Genomic DNA, 15,663 nt, shown 5'->3' with positions numbered 1-15,663 from the left:
TCATTTTTGAAATCATCTGTACTTATATCGTCAAAGTTCTGATTTCGGATACTTTCATGAAGCTCATTATTGTCGAATGTGACTGGTATGTCATACATAATCGCAAGCAGATTTCTCTTTTTCGGGGGTTGGCATTTTACTGCTTTACATAGTTTCTGATTATTTTGTATTTTATTTACGTCATCCTCTGTTGCTACATTGACTATTACTACGTTCTTTGTATCTTTGACTTTGTTCACTTTGATTCTGTCTTTTGCAGGATTGATCATAGTCATGAAGATTTCTTGTACTTCCTTAGTGTCTTGACCGGACAATGGTCTCAGAAAGACGGCCGTATAAATATGGCATCCCTTGTAGTTTGGCTCTTAGGTGTAGTTTGAGCGACTACACCAGCCCATGATTTTGTTGGCTGCTTGCACAGCCTTTCATTTTCCTTTTGGAGTTCTTCGACCCGCCCCTCGAGCTTTGCATGAGCAATGGCCCGGGAGGCGAGTTCGTTTTTCAAAGTCAGGATCGCAGCCTGGCTTATCTTGCCGTTTTTCACATTGGCTTCCAGGTATTGTGAGATCCTGGCATGCCTCTCACTGATGCTTTCCTCAGTCTACCCCGTGCCCCCTGATGGGGAGGGAACAGTAAGCAAAGAAGCCCTCAAAGGCGCACATGAATCTCTTGTCTCTGTGTCAGCCATATTGTCGACAAGCGGAAAAGGACTGGGAGCCCGTCTCTTGCCCCGGACCGGCTCCTCTGGCATGGGGGGGGGGGGGGGGGGGAGGGACAAGGAATGCAGCTCGCCCACCGGCCTCGCCCCAAGGCCAAGGGCACTCTTGAACTGCAGGTTTCAACGCGCCATCGCCAGCGCACTGGTCCCCATCGGTGGCCCCGTCATCGACCATTTCACCCCACGCTCCTCAGCAAGCGCACCTCGCACTCTGGAGAGGCGGATGCACCTCTCACCCTTTGCTGCTTACTAGTCCAAGCTTCCACCTCTCGGCCAAGGACCCACTCCTACTCAGGTGATGGTCCGGTCACCCATTCGTTCAGCGGTCTGGACCCAGCTAACCTGGCCCAGGCAATGTCACCAACTCCTGGGATTGGCAGAACATGCCCCCGTTACACAGGAGCGTGGCGAGGCACCCTTGCTGACTCGCGCCGTGATCCCACGCCGACAAACGAGGTCGCCAGCATGCAGAGCACCTGCTGGCCTGTGCCCTGCGAACAGAAAGGGACTGATGTTCGGTCCAACGACACAGCTCCCCCTGTGTCACGCACCCTTCACTTTCGCATCAGGTTGGGTCACAGCTCTACCTTTTGTCACAATGCAGAATGCCGAGCTTAACATCTGGCACCCTTTCCTTTCCATGTTGTCTGCACGCCGCCGCCGTCGCCGGCGCAGGGTCGCCGCCAGCCGGTGCTCGCCTCCACTGCAGCCGCTGTCACTGCCACCGTCTGGTCGCCACCTACTGGTGCTCACCGCCGCGCGGTCGCCGCCACAGCCGCCGCCGCCGCCGCCTGGTCGCCGCCAGCTGGTGTTCGCCACCACCTGGTCACCGCCGCCGCCGTCGCCGCCGCCGCCTGGTTGCCCCCGCCACAACCTGGTCGCTGCCTGCCGGTGCTCGCCGCCGCCGCCGCCCGGCCGCCGCCTGCTGGTGCTCGCCATCACCAGGCCGCCGCAGCCGCCGCCGCCGCCGCCGTCTGGTCGCCGCCAGCTGGTGCTCGCCGCCACCCGGCAGCCGCCGCCGCCGCCGCCGTCGCCGCTGCCGCCTGGTCGCCGCCGCTGCAACCTGTTCGCCACCTGCCGGTGATCGCCGCGGCCTCCGCCTGGTCGCCGCCTGCCGGTGCTCGCCAGCGCCAGGCCACCGCAGCCAGCCAGTGCTCGCCGCCGACCGGCCGCCGCCACCGCCCCGTAGCTGCCTGCTGGCACACACCACCACTGCAGCCGCCGTCGCCGCCACCGCCTGGTCGCTGCCTGCTGGTGCTCGCCGCCGCCAGGCCGCCACACCGCATGGTCGCCGCCAGCCGGTGCTCGCCGCCGCCCAGCCGCCGCCGCCGCCGCCGAAGGCGCCGAAGCCGCCGCCGGGTGCCGCCGCCGCAACCTGATCGCTGCCTGCAGGTGCTCGCCGCCATCATCGCCTGGTCGCCGCCTGCCAGTGATCACCACTGCCAGGCTGCCGCCGCCGCCAGCGCCCGGTCGCCGCCTGCCGGTGCTCGGCACCACCAGGCCGCCGCTGCCGCCGCCTGGTCGCCGCTAGCCAGTTCTCGTCACCGCACGGCCGCCGCTATCGCCGCCACCGCCGCGGACTGGTCGCCGCCGCCGCAACCTGGTCGCCACCTGACGGTGTTCGCCGCCGCCTGGCTGCGGCCGCCGCCGTCGTCGCTGCCACTTCGTCGCCGCCGCCGCAATCTGGTCGCCGCTTGCCGGTGCTCGCCGCCACCGCCGCCCGGTCGCCGACTGCCAGTGCTCGCCACTACCAGGCTGCCGCCACCGCCGCCACCGCCTGGGCGCCGCCGCCGCCGCCCAGTCGCCGCCTGCCTGTGCTTGCCGCCGACGCCGCCTGGTCGCCGCCGTCTTCACCCCCGCCTCTCGCACGCCGCCACCATGTCCCAACCCACCACCACTATCATTTTCACCTCTCCCTCCACTGCTCCAACCACCATCACATTGACCTCACTCTCGACCCCTCTTCCCGTCCTTTCTTCTCTCTCTGTCCACCCACCCCTGCGCCATTTTCGGCTGTAACTACCCCCAACTCACCCTCCCCTATCACTGTCGCCCCATCGACATCTACCGACTTTCGGCCACTCTCTGCACCACCTCCAGAGTCACTGTGACACCCACCTTCCCTCTGCATCATCTGCTGCTCAGGGTGGTACTGCCCCCCAACATCTCCCACTGCAACCCATCCCCCAGCCGCCTCTCCACCCTATCGTGACCACGAAACCTTCCAAGCACCCAAATGTTGACCCTTCCCCCAAAATCTCCTCAAAGAAATTTTCCGATCCCTGCGACCCACCCACCCCCATGGACACAACCCTGACCCCCATCCCTGCCACGCCTGACACCCACACCTTTGTCCTCTCCAATCCTGACCCTCAATTCCTTGATGCCCACTCCCTCACCCTAGCCATCTGGAAATACTACCCCAGTGCCCCCATTTCCCTTCTGATTCCTCACAAGGACTTAGTCCTCATTAAATCCCCCAATGCTTCCTACCACACCGATCTCCTGTCCTGCATCCCACGTATCCAATTTGGCCAACATGCTACCCTCACCTCCTACCACACCCCGTCCTCTCCCTGTTGGCCTCAACCTGCCTGACGTCCACCAATCTTCACTGCTGTGATCATGAAGCTTAGCCCCGTGGTCACAGAGGCTGAAGTGTTGGCGGAACTCAACTCCCGGCCCGATATCGAAATCCGCTCGGCCCATCGCATCTTCAATGATGCCAGGCCGACCTATCTCATGCAGATATTACTGAATCCTCCTTCTCCATTGACCGTGTCCTCACCAAGGGAACCCTCATGTACAATCGCCATCATAAGGTGGATCCCTCCTGTTCCCCAGTCCAATCCTACTGCTGCTTCACATACAACGACCATGTTACCTCTCCCTGCAAGAACCACCATACTTGTCCCTACTGCAAAGCTTCCCACTTCCTCAAACACTGCCCCAACCTCACCTCCCCCCCTCCTGCAACACCTGTAATGAACCACATCCAACCTACTCCTCAAAGTGTAAAACGAAACCTCCTCCAGTCACCCCGAGCTCACCGTCCCTGTCCGTCCTGTTGATGACCTGATCAACCACAACAACTCGCTCCGCCCTCCACCTACTGTAGAGGACATCATCCGTTTCATCACCATTGTGCTCCAAAACACCCACCCCTTCCAGCGGCCCCACACCGTTTCCCAAATCACCTTCGCTGCCCGTTCTATCTTCCATCTTACCACCTATGCCACATACTCCCACAACCAGGATCACTTGACATTCACCCCCCCTCACCACCCTCTAACTCTCCCCTCCCATGGTACAACAACCCTACCATATCCTGTACCACAATATTCGCTCCCTGCCCACCCACAAACTCCTCTTCCTCCACACCCTGCATCAGCACCACGTGGATGCCTTCGTCCTAAATGAAACCTTCTTTCAACACCATATCTCCATCTCCACAGCTCCTTATACCCTTCACCGCACAGATAACCCGTACCCTCTGGCGTGGGGTGGAGTTGCTATAGGCCACCTGAAGAACCTCCCTGTCTGGCCCCAACCTCTCCTTAACAATCCTGCCGAGCATTTCACCCTCAGCCTCTTCTTCCCCACACCGAGCGAGGTGGCGCAGTGGTTAGCACACTGGACTCGCAATCGGGAGGACGACGGTTCAATCCCGCGTCCCGCCATCCTGATTTAGGTTTTCCGTGATTTCCCTAAATCGCTCCAGGCAAATGCCGGGATGGTTCCTTTGAAAGGGCACGGCCGACTTCCTTCCCTAATCTGATGAGACCGATGACCTCGCTCTTCCCCAAAACAATCCAATCTTCTTCCCCACCCTTACTGTCACCTGTGCCACCATTTATGTCTGCTTTCACACCCCCATACCGTACGATTTCCTGGCCCACATTGACCGCACCTTCTCCACCTATATGATTGCCGCCGACCTCAATATCCACACCCGTGATGCTGCCGACCTCCAGCGGTGGTATCAGTTTATCACCACCCTCCAGGGAAACCTGGTTCCCCTCCTTCAGCACACCCGGCCCGAATCAAACACCACTCCGGATGTGGTCTTTGCCTCTCCCAACCTCCTTGGGAGCATCATTGCAGATGTCCTTGACCTCATTGGCAGTGCCCATGCTCCTGTTCTCCTCACTATCTCTAATGGTCACCCTCCCCAAAACGCTCCTTGCCCCAACATCCCTCCTAAACTTCTCCATGATTACACCCGTGCCGACTGGGATGCCTACCGGGACTCCATTCACACCCAGGTTGATGGCCATGACTTTATCCTCCAATCTCCTGATGACATCTCTCGTCGCACTGCTGCCTTCCCACACCAGACCTTGTCTGACGCCATCGCCACCCGTATCCCCATCAAAGCCATCCACCCTCACCACCCCGCCCTGCCTCCACTGGCTGTCCTTCTCCTTCGAGAGTCCCGCCGCCTCTACCGCTCACTCCTGCGCACTCGTCACCAGGATACACTTACCCGCCACCAGCAATTACGACGACACATCCGCAACCTGCTTACAGCAAAGAAACGCCTGGCGCCTGGCGCCAGACCTGTACACAACTCAGCACCACGCTTCCCATAAACTCTTCCAAGTATTGGTCTGCTTTCCACCACCTTACTGGGAACCGCCCCACCCCCCAGTACCCTCTCTTCTTGATGACTGTGCCTTTCCTGACAACCTCAGTAAGGCCATCCACTATGCCTCTCACCACTCAGATGTTTTTTCCATCCCAGATGATCCCCACTTTCATTATTCCTTCTTCCCTGACGTCATGGACCATACGAATACCTCTGTTCCTCCCCTTGCTCCTAGCTTCCAGTACTTGGGCGACACACCATCATCTGAACTTGACACTCCCATCACTACACAGGATTCAAATGGTTGAAATGGCTCTGAGCACTATGGGACTTAACATCTGTGGTCATTAGTCCCCTAGAACGTAGAACTACTTAAACCTAACTATCCTAAGGACACCACACACATCCATGCCCGAGGCAAGATTCGAACCTGCGACCATAGTAGTCGCATGGTTCTGGACTGAGCGCCTAGAACCGCTAGACCACCGTGGCCGGCCACTACACAGGACATCTGCCTCACCCTCCGCACTAAATGCAACACTGCTCCCGGCCACGACTGCATTACCTACTGCCACCTCAAACACTTCCCTCCCTCCTTCCTTTCAGTCCTTGCCACACTCTACAGTGTCATCCTTGCCACTGGCTTCTATCCCGACCTGTGGAAAACCACCCATATCCTGATGTTCTCCAAGCCCAACAAGCCTTCATCTGATGCCTCTTCCTGTCGTCCTATCTGTCTCACATCGGTGTTCAGCAAGCTCTTGGAATCCATCCTTTCCCGGTGTATCCATCACCACCTCCACCAAAACCACCTCGTTAGCGACAATTAATGTGGCTTTCGACCTTCTTTCTCTGCCGATGACCAACTCCTCCGCCTCACTCATCTCCTCTTCCTCCAGCTTAACTCCCGTTGCTCCGCCATTTTTGTCTCCCTCGACCTTGAAAAGGCCTACGACCATGTCTGGCATCCCGGTCTCCTGTTTAAACTCCAAATCTACGCCCTTCCTGTCAGCTACATCTGTCTGATGGCCTCCTTCCTCTCCTGTTGCCCCTCCTATGTTACATTCATAATGCTCATTCCCACACCTTCTACCCCTCTGCATGTGTGCCCCAGGGCTCTGTCCACTCCCAGATATGCCCCAACCCCCCTCCAGTACACCTCTTGCAATATGCCGATGACACTGCATTCCTCGCCCTCGCTCCTACCCTCCAATGGTCCCAACACCTTCTCCAGAATCACCTTGACCTTTTTGCCGCATGGTGTAACGAGTGGCTCCTGAAAATAAATCCTTCCAAGACCCAGGCAATCATCGTAGGTTGTACCACTTGCTCCTTCCAGTTCCTGGATTTCTCTCTTACCGTCTGCACCTGTCCTGTCTGCCTCACCCCCACCCTCACCTACCTTGGCCTCACCATTGACCGTCACCTCACCTGGATCCCTCATCTCTGCTCCATCCAATCCAAAGCCCACAGCCACCCCCAACTTCACAGATTCCTCTCTGGCCAGATTTGGGGGTTGCACCCCTCTACCATCCTCCACACCTACAAATCCTTAATCCGTCCCATCCTCTGTTATGCCAGTCCCGCCTGGATATCTGCCCCCCCCCCCCCACACAAATTCAGTAAGTCCCTCCAGGTCCTTGAGTATAACATATCCGCATATTCTACAACTCCCCCCGCCTTGATCCCCCTCACCCCCTGGTTGCTCCTCTCCTCTCCCATCCCTGCCCCCTGCCACATCTTCATCGTTGTGTCCCCCCTATCCTCCATTTCTACACCCTTCATCTCCGTTCCCAAGGTGGCTTCCATCAACTCCCCCTCCAGGTTGATGCCCTCTCTCCCTCTATTTATCCCTCCTATCAACTCTGATCCTCAGCCCCCTCCTTTCCTCCATCCTTTCCATAGGCTCCCTCTTCCCCCACTTCCATCCTGTGTTTCTCCTCGCCTAACCTCTCCCTACCTCCCTTCCCCCCCCCCCAAGTCTCTTTGTATTCCCGCCCCTGCCTTCCCCATTCCCTGTCGCGTCTGCCCAGCACCCCCACCCCTCTTATGGGTCCTCATCCTTCATTGGCACCTTTCCCCCCTGCCCCTCTTCGCTGTTCCTCACCTTCCACCCTTTTTATCTTCCCCTCATATGTCCACTTTCCCGCCACGTGCTCTCGGCTGTGGTATGTCATATTTTAGCGCAGTGTTCCAGTGAATGTTCAGTGTCGTTTCATCTTTTCCCGTGTTGCGAACAGAAACCATGCTGTCGCTGGGCGTGAATTTTATGTCCTTTGCGAACCGAAACCAGACTGTCGCCGTGTTTTTCTAATTGTCTGTCTATTATTTTACCTGTCTGCTTCGTATGTATTTTTATTAGCATCATCATCATTCAATAAAGGAAAAAAACAATTACAATTATAGGTACTAATTAAGTCTGCTTTTATTTCATATGGGTCCCACAGCTACTATAAGTTAAGAAATATCAAATTATTTTTATTAGTATTCAAAACCAGTTGCTTTGCAATTTTTTACTATTTTATGAACCTGTTAGTGTAAGTATGGGTTCTGACCCAGTGATTATGCGGAAGCGTATAAACATTGTTATAACAATGCTAGCTTGTCCAAAGGGACAAACGAGAGGTACATCATCATGTCGGTTAAATATGATAACAAAATTGTGTATCCACACCTACAAACTTTTTTGTAATGAATATTGTGTTTCACGGCATTTTAATTATTACGTAACGGCATTTTCGTACTATTATTATTTTTTATATATTTGACTCCTTAGTGTTAACGTAACATTTTACGTAAATCACGAACGCTGTACTTCTAACTTCTCATACCAGATGGTGGTTTTTTTTTTTATTTTTTTATTTTATTCCGGTTTTGGCCATCTAAGGACCGCGTTAAACAACTATTTTTCAATGTACATTTCTCCTATTGCGCTCCTCCTCTTTTCTCTTCTGCCAATATGTCTTCATCCTCTCTCTGTGCTGCTCCCTTCGGTCTTCTGTCCACACTGTTCCTCCAGTTCTTCTCTTCTTCACTTCAAATCCTTCAAAATGTTGAATTTTGTCTCTCATTAAGTCTCTGTTGGTTATATCATCTTCTCCTATACCCATCTCCTCTAAGTCTGCTTTGACTTCTTTGAACCAGGTAATTTGGGTTCTGGGGTTCTTGTCAAAAAACATGAATATTTTCTTTGTCAGCCTTTCATCATTCATTCTTTTCAAATGGGCGTAAAAGCTTACTCTTCTCTTCCTCATAGTATCTCCCACTTTCTCAATTTCGTCATACACTTCTCTATTACTTCTAAGCTTCCAAGTCCCATTCTCAAACCTCGGCCCAAGTACTCTTCTAATGATTTTTCGCTCCTTTTTTGCTATAGCTTCCATTTCCTTGTTAGTGTTCATTGCTAAACATTCAGATACATACAGACACTCTGGCTTAATCACAGTGTTGTAGTGCCTTATTTTTGCGTTAATTGATATTGACTTCTTGTTGTACACATTCTTTGTTAGCTGGAATGCCATTTCCATTTTTCTTGTTCTTGTTTTATTTCCTTCTTTATCTGAAGCATTGGGCTGGATGATTTCCCCTAAATATTTGAAATTAGAAACCTTCTTTATCCGGCCATACTTTGTAATCACATTGTTCGGTGCCTCTTTTACATTGGTTAGGTACTCTGTCTTTTCAAAGGAGATTTTCAGTCCTGCTTTCTCTGCTGTTTCATTCAGAATATTGATCTGTTTGACTGCTTCTTCCAAACTTCCTGCCAGAATCGCTAAGTCATCAGCAAAAGCGAGGCAATCTACTTCTAATCCATCCTTTATTCTTCCTAATCTGACTTTTTGTATTTCTTCTTCAGTCGTTTTCTTCCTCCACTCTCTAATAACTTTTGCTAACACACAGTTGAATAGGGTAGGTGACAACCCATCTCCTTGTCTTAATCCTGTTCTGATTTTGAATGGTCTGGATACCTCACCACGGAACTTTACTTTTGCATAGGTATCCGTAAGTGTTTCTTTGACGATTGCGACTGTTTTCTTGTCTGCTCCAAACTCCCTAAGGATGTTAACCAAGGTTGTTCTGTCAACGGAGTCGTACGCCTTCTTGAAGTCAACAAACGTGATAAAGATGTCTTTTCCTCTTAATCGTCTATATTTAATAATTAACTTCAAGTTTAAAATTTGCTCCACACAAGATCTTCCCTTCCTAAAGCCTGCTTGGTATTCACCAATTTCTTGATCAAGTTGTTTCTCCAATCTGTTTTGTAGGGCCTGAGATAGAATTTTATACGTCACCGGAAGTAAGGATATCCCTCTGTAGTTATTTGCATCAGTTTTATCCCCTTTCTTGAAGATGTGGTGGATTAATGCAGTTTTCCATTCTTCTGGTATACGTTCCGTTCTCCAAATCTCATTGATTATTCACAGTAGTTTTTCTTGAGTTGTATTATCCACACTTCTCCACATTTCTGCAATTATCATGTCTTTCCCTGGTGCTTTATTGTTCTTGAGGTTTTTAATGATTTCTCTGATTTCTATGAGGCATGGGGGTTCAGAATTATTGTTTACTGTGTTTGGGGTGTTGGCTGGTAATTTTTCAATAGGTTCCTGACAGTTGAGGAGTTGTTCAAAATAAACTCCTGGAAATTGAAATAAGAACACCGTGAATTCATTGTCCCAGGTAGGGGAAACTTTATTGACACATTCCTGGGGTCAGATACATCACATGATCACACTGACAGAACCACAGGCACATAGACACAGGCAACAGAGCATGCACAATGTCGGCACTAGTACAGTGTATATCCACCTTTCGCAGCAATGCAGGCTGCTATTCTCCCATGGAGACGATCTTAGAGATGCTGGATGTAGTCCTGTGGAACGGCTTGCCATGCCATTTCCACCTGGCGCCTCAGTTGGACCAGCGTTCGTGCTGGACGTGCAGACCGCGTGAGACGACGCTTCATCCAGTCCCAAACATGCTCAATGGGGGACAGATCCGGGGATCTTGCTGGCCAGGGTAGTTGACTTACACCTTCTAGAGCACGTTGGGTGGCACGGGATACATGCGGACGTGCATTGTCCTGTTGGAACAGCAAGTTCCCTTGCCGGTCTAGGAATGGTAGAACGATGGGTTCGATGACGGTTTGGATGTACCGTGCACTATTCAGTGTCCCCTCGACGACCACCAGTGGTGTACGGCCAGTGTAGGAGATCGCTCCCCACACCATGACGCCGGGTGTTGGCCCTGTGTGCCTCGGTCGTATGCAGTCCTGATTGTGGCGCTCACCTGCACGGCGCCAAACACGCATACGACCATCATTGGCACCAAGGCAGAAGCGACTCTCATCGCTGAAGACGACACGTCTCCATTCGTCCCTCCATTCACGCCTGTCGCGACACCACTGGAGGCGGGCTGCACGATGTTGGGGCGTGAGCGGAAGACGGCCTAACGGTGTGCGGGACCGTAGCCCAGCTTCATGGAGACGGTTGCGAATGGTCCTCGCCGATACCCCAGGAGCAACAGTGTCCCTAATTTGCTGGGAAGTGGCGGTGCGGTCCCCTACGGCACTGCGTAGGATCCTACGGTCTTGGCGTGCATCCGTGCGTCGCTGCGGTCCGGTCCCAGGTCGACGGGCACGTGCACCTTCCGCCGACCACTGGCGACAACATCGATGTACTGTGGAGACCTCACGCCCCACGTGTTGAGCAATTCGGCGGTACGTCCACCCGGCCTCCCGCATGCCCACTATACGCCCTCGCTCAAAGTCCGTCAACTGCACATACGGTTCACGTCCACGCTGTCGCGGCATGCTACCAGTGTTAAAGACTGCGATGGAGCTCCGTATGCCACGGCAAACTGGCTGACACTGACGGCGGCGGTGCACAAATGCTGCGCAGCTAGCGCCATTCGACGGCCAACACCGCGGTTCCTGGTGTGTCCGCTGTGCCGTGCGTGTGATCATTGCTTGTACAGCCCTCTCGCAGTGTCCGCAGCAAGTATGGTGGGTCTGACACACCGGTATCAATGTGTTCTTTTTTCCATTTCCAGGAGTGTATTTCGCTAATATTTCACAATTTTCTTCATTATTCATTGCTAGTTTTCCACTGGTATCTTTAAAACACAGATTTGGTGCTACATATTTTTGTAGTTTCTGTCTGAATGAGCTGTAAAAGGATCTGTTATTGTTTCTCTTAAAATCTTTATCCATTTGTATAAGTTGGTTCTTTTCAAATAGTCTTTTTACTGATCTAATGAGTTTTGCTGTAGAAGATCTTTGCTGTTTGAACTCCAGGTAGTCCTTATCACTTTTGGTTGAGTGCCATTTCTTCCATGCCTTCATCCTTTGTTCTATTGCTTCCTCACATATCTCATCCCACCATTCGTGTTTCTTTCTCTTTTTCATTTTTGCGACTTTTTGAGCAGATCTTATCATTCCTTCTTTTATATCTTCCCATTTATCCGAACATGTAACTATGTTTTGACAGAATTCTTCTCTTTTCTCTTTCAAGATGTTTGCGTCTATCTTTTGAGTTTTCCTGTTTTGTATTTGTTTCTTTCTTTGTGGTATGAAATTTAATTTGATTGTCGATAAGTAGTGGTCAGTTACAATGTTTGCCCCTTTCCGAACTCTCACATTCATTATTTCTTTTTGATTATAGTGTGTGATGGCTATGTGATCTATCTGGAACTCTCCAATACTTGTGTTTGGTGATTTCCATGTTTTCTGTTTCTTAGGAGGTTTTTTGAAATTTGTAGACATTAATTTTAAGTTATGACCCGTGCATAGTTCTATTAATCTTTCTCCATTTCTGTTTGTCCTTTTGTGAGCTGGGTAGTTTCCTACTGTTCTTTTGCATTTTTTTTTCTTGGCCTATTTGTGCAATGAAGTCCCCAAACAGTATTTTCACATTTGATGTTGGGATTTTAGAAAGTTCGTGGTCTAGAGATTCCCAATATGTATCTACTTTCTGAGGGTTTTTCTTATAGTCATTGTTGATGGGTGCGTGGCAATTAATAAGTGTATAGGTTTTATTTAGGGCGTGGAATGTGAGAAAAGACAAGCGTTCATTAGGTGACTGGAAGTCGATTATTGAGTTTACCCAGTTAGATTTCACGATGAAGCCTGTTCCAAAGTGGGGAAGGCCTCTTCCACATGGGTTCCAGCCTTTCTTTCCTTTAAATATCCTGTATCCTTCATAATCCATTAAATCTTCATCTGTAAATCTGGTTTCCTGCAGCGCACGTATTTGGATTTTATATACCTTCAAGACTTTGGTGAGCTGCTTCAGTTTTCCCGGCTTCAAGAGCGAGTTAATATTTAGGGTTCCAAAGAAATGTACGTTGTTTTTCTTCAGTTTAGAGGATTTTGAATTTCTTGAACGACATGGTGCTTCAGGCTCTCCAGAATCCTTAGGCCTGATTGCGCTGCTGTTAGCGGCGGAGGATTGGTTACCTCCTGGAGTAGTTCTATCTAGAGAAATTGACATCATGCATAGTTGTTTGAAATTCAGGGGGGAGATGGCTTTTTGGGCCATTCCGAGGTTAAAACTGGGATTGTAAGTTCCAGAGTGTGTGTTCAGCCGCTCCTAACATGGAGAACCGACGCTGTTTGTAGCCGCTCCCCTAGGAGTTCAGACGCTACATTTCGTTAGTTTTTGGTCCGTCCTGGGTATTTGATTTCCCCAGTACCACCTATATCTAGGAGGCATTCCCCTATCCGCCACCTGGGGAGGCGCCCGATGGGGGTACTAACAACCCCACACGGGGGTGGGTATTATGTTTTTTAAAAACCTGTGTTATACCTCATTTCATGTTATTCATATATTATTCTTTTTCTCTTTTACTTGTCCTGCACTCTGACAACTTATTATCAATCTGTTTTATCTTTTGTAAGTTGGTTTTATTAAAAACAATACGCCAGTGTATTTTAGATGTTTTCTTCCCCCTTCGTCTGCTATGTATTTTACGTACATTTTCAATTTGAATTACTTCATGATTCACAAATGCACAAGAGTTATTTTGTGTTAATATCTTGCAAAACCAGTAATATTAAGTCTTCACGTGACACATGTCACATAGAGGGCGTTCCAAGCCCTGTCACACCGAGGTCTGCTGAACAGGTGCATGTAAACAGCGGCCTCAGTTTATGTGATCGCTCTAAGCTTGTTGATACCAGTGCCTACCAATTTTAATTGTATATTACAGGTACGTTCCTGCCAAGTGTCATGTTCATACCAGGTGTAGTTGTGATTTTCTGTTCTATACTCTCTGATCGTTATGTGAAATTTTTAACTTCTGGCACTGAGGATGGTCAGTAAGTGATCGAAAATCGATTTCGCTGATAATAAAACAAAAAAACAAAACAATACGACCAATGCTGATTTTCCTTCCAATTCTATCCACTATTTGACCGTGGTGCACAGAACACTCCCTGGTGTCGCCAATCAATATTTCTCTTTCATTCGAGGATTATGAATAGAAGTTTCTAGTAGCTCGTTATAGGCGGTGTACTGAATTAGCAGCGGTGAACATATTCCGATCCAGTGGTCGGATCTCGAAATATTTTCTGAAATAAGTTGGGTAGCTACAGCGTTTTTACTTCTCGAATTTGGAGTACTGGAAAGTTTAACTTTGTCTCGCTGGTCAAAGCAATGGCGGTGATGTTCCAGGGCTCCTAACAAATCGATCTGATTAAGTCTCTGGAGCAATACATTGGGTAATATCCCTCGCATGCAACACGCTGCTGGAAGTCTCATATCAAAAGATGGAAGCAACCACTACAGACCACTTCCGTAGAATTCGCTTATAACTACCGTGAAATGACATTCGCATATGGCTGAGCAATATTTGATTATTTTTCAGCTCTTTATTGGCTGTTTTTGACGACAGTATTAGACGACCCAACTCAGAAAGAAGGCTTCAGAATATATTGTTAAGGAAAGAATGGGTCCAGGTGTTCATTCCATGCTGTGGATTCCTTTTCCTTCTGCCCAAGGCCTCTATGCACCTCTCACCTGCCTTATTGATCTCCCTCTCCTCTCTGTCCATTTCTTCTCTCTCTCGCTGTGTCCATACTCTCCTCTATCCAACTCAATCTGTCCTCAGCCATGCTAACCCATATGTGTAGCCCTTGCAATATAATTCAATAAAGCAGATCGGTACTTCTCCCACAACAAATGTGTCATACAGAGCAGGCTACACACCAGGAGCTTGAAAATCATGTATTTTGCCCTGACAAACAGGCTGCATTGCAAAGCAGGTCGACAAAGCAGCCTGATACTACTCCAACATAAAAAGCCTGTGATGCAGGGCAGCCTACGTGCCTGAGCCCAAAAAACCGTGTGTTGCCCATGTAGGCTCTCCTGCAAAGGTTTGATTTGGCTGGTCACTACTATTGCCAAATAAAACATCAGTCATAAAAGGCAGACTATGTGCAGAGGTCTAGAAAAAACTCGTTTTTGGTCCATACCTCTGCTCCTATTGGAGCTAGGAGGTCGTAAACCCCACAGTGCCGATATTCGTGAGGCTTGCTGTTTCTGTACCAAATTTGGTTGAAATCATCGATTCAGAAATTTGGGAGGAGCTTCTCGTTCGAGAAATGAGGAGGAAGTCACTATCTCCCATACTTGGTGAATACAGAGGTGAGCCACGATTTGACAGAACAAAGAAACAGCACATGTGACTGTTTCCTGTACACAACTATCCGGGGTACTTCGTGAAGAAGAAACTCAAACAGATAGCTTCTTGCGATGGTTCGTCTCGACACCAGCGCTCCCCGCCCCCTCCCCCATCTCCTGGAATGGTTTGCCCTTAGAAGCGTAATCCTTTAGCATACACCATGGGATCAAGTGTTGAAATTCGCAGGTGGTATGGAGCGGTGCATATCGTTGAGAAGATAGGGGAAAGCCTTCTAAGGTGCTACAGGGACATACTGCGAGCAGGTCAAGTAACAAAGGGAAAAGTGTGCATATTTGTCGAAAATCTTCCATGTAAACTTCGAGACATCGGGTTTCCACTCTGACCATCTGGAGACCAGTACCCAAAAGAGCGAATAGCACTTCTTTGCGGAAGAAGAAAAAGAAGAAGACGAAGAATTAGAACAAGATGATTTGAATGGTACCTGTCAGAGAGGAAGATAATATCTACAGTTCTCATACAAACTACATTGTATGTAGTTTGTGGGCTTACATACTACAAATTACAGTATGACTGATAAACACAGTTTTACAGTTTTTGAGTTTTACTTTGTGAGACACGGTGCTTCGTTTCCCCCATCCCTACCCTTCCACATAACCATTAGGAGTCGCTCCCTGCATACTCCCCATTCACACTCGTACTCCTAGATCAGACACTGAGT

Source organism: Schistocerca americana, chromosome 8 (genome assembly GCF_021461395.2).
Source record: "Schistocerca americana isolate TAMUIC-IGC-003095 chromosome 8, iqSchAmer2.1, whole genome shotgun sequence".
Lineage (NCBI taxonomy): Eukaryota > Metazoa > Arthropoda > Insecta > Orthoptera > Acrididae > Schistocerca > Schistocerca americana.
Note: the sequence above shows the minus strand (reverse complement) of the source record.